We start from the raw sequence: 5,823 nt of genomic DNA, 5'->3' as shown, positions 1-5,823 counted from the left end.
TTTGCTAAGGTCGTGACTTATTTCGGGTAATTTGGGTGCAAATTGATTTTGTCGGTATTCGGACAAGAGGAAAAAAAAGGGTGAATGATAAAGGGGTATTGAAAAAAATGGGTTATTAGGCTCGAAGGGGTTTCCTAATGTTTAATGAAAACGAGAAAAATAAATTAGGAAAAATTAGCCTAAGTGGGTTCGGTTTATCATCTATTGCCGTTTTTTACCAAAAGTAAGTGTACTTATCCCGGTATTGGATGCAAATTCTATGAGTCGAGTGAAGTCAAAGCCCTCGAAAAATTGTGAAAGAATTAGAGTTCTCGTACGAACTCTTTTAGGCTCAAAATTAGCTCACAAAGATTCGGGTTTCAATTGTGTACTATCAAGTTTTCGCTAAATTCTCAACTATCCCGTTTTTATTGCCTTTTAAACTTCATTATGGAATGACTCGTGGGTTAGGACTCAAATGCTTTTAATTAGTACAAACCTACATTTTGCATAAATTCCCTAACTTCGAAACTAAGACCAAAATTTCTTAATGAAAGCAATCCTTTATTTCGATGTCTTTACTTTTAAGGACAAATAACGGAACTATAGTTGATTTCCGAGGTAGGTGGTGTGCCGGAATGATTTATGAGCTCAATAAATTTGCTTAATTATTTTGACATTTATTTGAAATTTTTTTTTTATTTTTTTTTGTTTTTGTTTAGTGCAAAACAAGCTGAAAGTGCGGGGTTGCACGTCCCTCCGCGTGTTTAAAAATGACGTTTATTCGAAAAACGTCGCAAAAGAAAAGAAGAAAAACGAAAACAAAAATAAAGATAAGGCTGGAAAAGAAGGGGCCCAGACCGCTGGTCCCCACGCAGGGCGTGCCAGAAGAGGCGCCCTGCGCAAAAAGGTGCTTATTAAACACGTTGGGATCAGAGGCGGGAACACGTGGGGCGTGCCCAAGGGGACGCCCTGCGTGTTTCAGCTCCTGATCACGTTATTGCGTGTTTGAGTCTCTGAATAGGTATTAAGCACAAAAATGAAGGGACGCGGGGCGTGTCATGGGGTACGCCCTGCGTCGATTTATTACAAAAAGTAAAATTAAACGAAAAACAATACGAAACACAAATCGAAATAACTAAATTAGAAGAAATGGAAAGTACATGAACAATAAAAAGAAAAATATGACAAGAAAGATAAAAAGGAAGGCGAATTATTGTTGGGGTGGAGGCGGATTGCCACGAATGTTGAAGTGGGCGAAGAAAGTGTTGGTGAAAGCGTCAAAGTTGGCCCGATCCTCTCGGCGTTGCGCCTCAAGCGCATCAAAACGGGTGTTGACAATGGCGTTGAGGCTCTCGAATCGAGAATCGAAATGGGCCCGGTCTTGACGTTGTTGGGCTTCCACCGCACCCAACCGGGAATAAATGTCATTGAAATCGGGGTTGGGTGGTGGGCTGAAATTAAGCCCCATGTCCGAGTCCGAACCGCTATCCCCGTCATAGTGGGTGGCCTTCGCGTCTTGGGCTGCCCTCGAACTTTCTCCCGGACCGGAAGTAGGCTGCCCAATTGATTTGAAAGCATTTTTACTTAGCGGCCGTGGTTCGTGGCGTGGAAGGCGGTTCAGGGTGTTAGCACCGAGGGCGGAGGTGGCGAAAATAGTGATGAGGTGGCCCAAACCGAGTTGAGCCCGCTTTCGTCGTGGCATAGCACGGAGGTGGACCGCCACGAGATAAGACCAGTCGTAAGCGAGCTTATTTACAGCACAATAGAGGGCCAGAAGCTCGTGAATGTTCACTTTGACGGCCTCCGATTTCCCCGAGAAATAATAATTGATGAACCGGTGGAGAAGTTGGAGGCTGGGGTCGCGGATGCATAATGGCCGGAGGTTGGAGACGTCAAATTTGTTAGACCCGGTAATGGAGGTCCAGAATTCTTTAGCGGAGACGCCATCCGGCCAAACGGCGATGCCCGCCTCGGGTTGTTTGGTGAAGTGAGTGCGGATCCATTGAGTGTCAATGGAGAAGGGGTTGTATGTAGGCGGAAGGTGAAGAGGGCAGCACCCGGGACGTTGTTGGATTCCATGGTGGTGAAAAATTCCAACACCAAGGAAGGATAAACATGATGACGAGCCCGGAAGAGGTCTTCCAAGCCAAGAGTACGGAGGCGCTCCGTGAAAGCATCACGGATATGGTCATGCTCAACAACGTCCAAGGTGAAGTATGGGAGGGTCAAGGGTTGATTGGTAGAGAGGGCTTGATATGCCTCGGCTTCGGCCTCGGAAAGGAGGTGGAAAGGTGCCCGATATTGTCGGGTGAGGGGTGGAGTTGCTTCCCGATTGGGAGAAGGTGGATTTTGTGTGGGGCGAGCGGAGCGAGCACGAGTGGCCCATGGGGGACGGTCAATCGCTTGTCGCTTGCTTCGGGTCATGGTTGTATGAGGGGAAGTAAGGATGTAGGGATGAGGAGAAGAATGATTTGTGAGGAAGAAAGTGTGAGAGGAAGGGAAGTTTAAATAGAAAAAGAGGGGGGAATCCAAGAGTTTTCGGATTCCCAGGCGGGACACGCGGGGCGTGAGGGGGCCACGTCCTGCGTCGCCCACCTCCTGACTTTTATTTGATGAGACACGCGGGGCGTACCGTGTGAGACGCCCTGCGTGTCAAGCTTCCTAGATAGATTGTTCTAGGAGAAGGTGGAGACGCGGGGCGTACCGGAAGGGACGCCCTGCGTCAGTGCTCGATTTTTTTTTTTTTCAAATGTTTATGGGTTTTAATTGTGTATTTAATGTTTTTGTTATTTTAATGAGTAATTAAGAAGGTAATTAAGGTAAATTTATTTGGGGATTTGAAAAGGTTGTGATGTGATTGGAGAGAAAGGGAGGTGGAGTGGAGAAGTGGGAAAGGTTTTTGGGGAAGGGGTGATTGATGGGAGAGGAAAGAAAAAACAGTTGCCATGGGGAACATGCATTTCGCAGCTCCCCAAGATACGCGGGGCGTGTAGGCAGGGACGCCCCGCGTCCTTTGCACGTGTCCGTTTATTTTTCCGAAAAGGGGAACACGCAGGGCATGGATTAGGGACGCCCTGCGTCCTCTGCAATTTATGCTAGGAAAAAGAGCAGAGCCGGGAACACGCGGGGCGTCAGGGTTTGTACGCCCCGCGTATATTTGGATTCCTAAGGGATTTGTTTTTCTTTTGGTTTTATAAAAATAAACAAAAATGGAAAAACAAAGTGAAGGTAAAAATAGAACAATAATGCACAAGATACGTCACACGTAAAAATAAAGAAATAGTGAAAACAAATAAGTTGGAAAATATATATATATAAACAAGTGGTTTGAGAAATTCAAACCGATGCTACGTTTAGAGTCGGGGTAGCTCGACTTTCTCCCATCCTAGGTGAATGCCTTTAATCGCGTAAGATATTCAAATTCTTGAATAAACAACCCGTACCTACAAAACGGATTGTTAGCTTCGAAGAAATTCAACAAAAACCAAAAACTATATTCACAAAAATTATCGAAGAGTTTAGTTCGCTCCCTTTTTGACTCCTTCGGTATTTCAAAAAGAGCGAAATGTTCCGACGTAGAAGGAACCTCCGACTCTTCTAACTTTGGATTTATTTCCATGGGTCCGCGCACAACCGACTCATCGATGTCCGTTTCCTCACAACTGAAACAACTTTTGTTCCTTAGGGGATCCTTTTGAGAAAACTCAATTAACTCGAGCTTCCCATGTTGGCTAACCGAATTGGGATCTCGAATTGATTCGTCTGCGGTGGAATCAAGAGGAGATTTCAATCTGGGCCATAGATCTCCTATTTCCCTGAAATATGTCTCAGTGTTAGATAAACTTTCATGAATATCTTTAAGCAAAGAATTTATCACATCGAATTGCGAGGTTGAGTGCGGGCATTCGTCATCCATGCGGTTGTCCCACCGATGACGACTATGAAGCATCATACCATGAAACAAATCATTAGTAACATAAAACGAAATAAATTATTCACAAAAAGAAGAAATAAAATTTACAAATGCTTAAACTAACAATAAAACGTTTTTGTCTAATATTGCAAGAAATTATAAATCCCCGGCAACGGCGCCAAAAACTTGATAGCGTACGGTCTAGTGTGTGTATGTTTACGGATGTTGGTGCGATATGAGTGAGCTACGGGACTATGGATTTGATCTTTATAAATGATCTAAATTCACTAGACGTCACGACTACTTAGGGGCAAGTGTACCCCGTCGTATCAAGTAATAATCCGGTTAAGACCGGGTATCGAATCCACGGGATTTATAACTGCAAGTATTAAACGACTCGGTTTTATACGTGATTTAAGCGGTGAATACTTTAAAGGGGTTTTGGTGACGACTACCAACTATTCCTAAACTATTGGTGAGACCGGTTTTATGCAACGAATACTCCTACAAAGTGCAATGGCGACGATGAGTTATAAATATGACAAACAAAGACTCCGGATATATACGATTAACAATCTACTCTTACAAAGACGACTACGTGTAGTTTGACCGACCCGTGAAGTACTTAGACTACGTGGTTCCTAGTCAAGGCGTGTCTAATGCTGGGGATCAGAAACTAGGGCCCGTAAGTTCCGTGGTGTGTCAATTCCTACGGTTTCCGGAGCGTCACTTCCGGTAAGGCAATGCCTATATGAATCCCTAAGGATAGCCCGAATGGCGGTGGAAATCGCGTTCCCCTACACGATAGTCAATTATAAGTATCAAAGCAAGTAATAGACATTAACACGTATATAGAAACGGAAATTGCAAGTCATATATCATAAATATGGAGAATAAAAAATGGTGAATACAACCAAGCCTAGTACATAGGAAGAGTGCAAGCTAGTTAGCAAGCGAAGAGGAAAGAATCGGCCCTCGGAACTCGCCAACCGGACTCAAGGCCGTCGCTTAGGACTTGGAGGTGGAACTTTCGAGCTTGGTGAATCGGGGAAGGAACGGAACTTTGATGGAATGCCGGGATCAACGAACAAGCCCGAAAGGGGAGAGTTTTTATTACATAAATCAAGTCTCACACCAAGACTATACAAAACAATATAGAAAGTAATCTAGGAGTAGATAGGTAGAAGTCCCCTGGTGTGTGTGTAAATGAGTGCTAGTCACTCTTATTTATACATCAAGCTAAGGGCAGAATTGTAATTTCACAAGGTACAAGTATGGAGGTACATAATTTGGTGCAGAATCCTCAGGACACGCCCTGTGTATGGGAAGAGACGCCCTGCGTGTCTTGCTATACGCCCCGCGTGTCTGAGTTCCTGGTATCTTATTGCTCGAATTTCCCTATGTACGCCCCGCGTGTCCCAAAACACGCCCCGCGTATTGCTAGTTGACTTAGGGGACAGTGCAGTCTGACCTTCAGGATTGGGTTAATCATGTCCTGACAAACACCATACACCCTGCGTGGTGGTGGACACGCCCTGCGTGTGCTGAGTAGATCCCATGTGGTGGTTCAGGATTGATCAATCATTTCTGACTTGCTTGTCTGTACGCCCCGCGTGTATGGGAATACGCCCTGCATGTATGGTATTTTGTACCTGCGAAATACACTTCTCACGAGCCGAGTTAGCTTGACATTTTATTCTCTAAATTCAACTAAAAAATAAAGGAAATTACCCGAAAGCTCGGTTTTTATTTTTATTTCATTATTTTATTAAAACGCATTATTTTTGTAATTAAACTTATTTATTTAGCTCGAAAATAGATCGTAAACCACGCTAAAAGATAGGGACGAAATGCCCCTATCAGAAAACCTGTAAAATTCAGGACCTACTCCAAGGTCTTTGAGAACACCCGCGAATGGAAAGTTGAGC

The sequence above is a fragment of the Euphorbia lathyris genome, chromosome 10, assembly GCF_963576675.1.
Source record: "Euphorbia lathyris chromosome 10, ddEupLath1.1, whole genome shotgun sequence".
Classification (NCBI taxonomy): Eukaryota; Viridiplantae; Streptophyta; class Magnoliopsida; order Malpighiales; family Euphorbiaceae; genus Euphorbia; species Euphorbia lathyris.
Note: the sequence above shows the minus strand (reverse complement) of the source record.